The sequence below is a fragment of the Juglans regia genome, unplaced genomic scaffold (genome assembly GCF_001411555.2).
Source record: "Juglans regia cultivar Chandler unplaced genomic scaffold, Walnut 2.0 Scaffold_10005, whole genome shotgun sequence".
In the NCBI taxonomy this organism is placed as follows: domain Eukaryota; kingdom Viridiplantae; phylum Streptophyta; class Magnoliopsida; order Fagales; family Juglandaceae; genus Juglans; species Juglans regia.
Genome location: NW_023340304.1, coordinates 1 through 218, shown reverse-complemented (window position 1 = coordinate 218; position 218 = coordinate 1). Strand labels below are relative to the sequence as shown.

General features: G+C 49.5%; 1 pseudogene; it reads left to right on the top strand.

Moving 5' to 3' along the window:
• Positions 1 to 110: 110 nt before the first annotated feature.
• Positions 111 to 218, top strand: LOC118344965 (annotated as a pseudogene; the record flags this gene model as incomplete).

The window sequence follows — 218 nt, the reverse complement described above, 5'->3', positions numbered from 1 at the left end:
TGCCGATCGCGTAGCTATGGGTTTTGATCAGATCGCCGGTTCGCATTTGGATCGGAAAGACGCTAGTACGTCGCACTAGAATTATATGAATTTTAAATAATTAGTTTGATGGGCGCGATCATACCAGCACTAATGCACCGGATCCCATCAGAACTCTGCAGTCAAGCTTGCTTGGGCGAGAGTCGTACTAGGATGGGGGACCTCCTCGGATGTCGTCG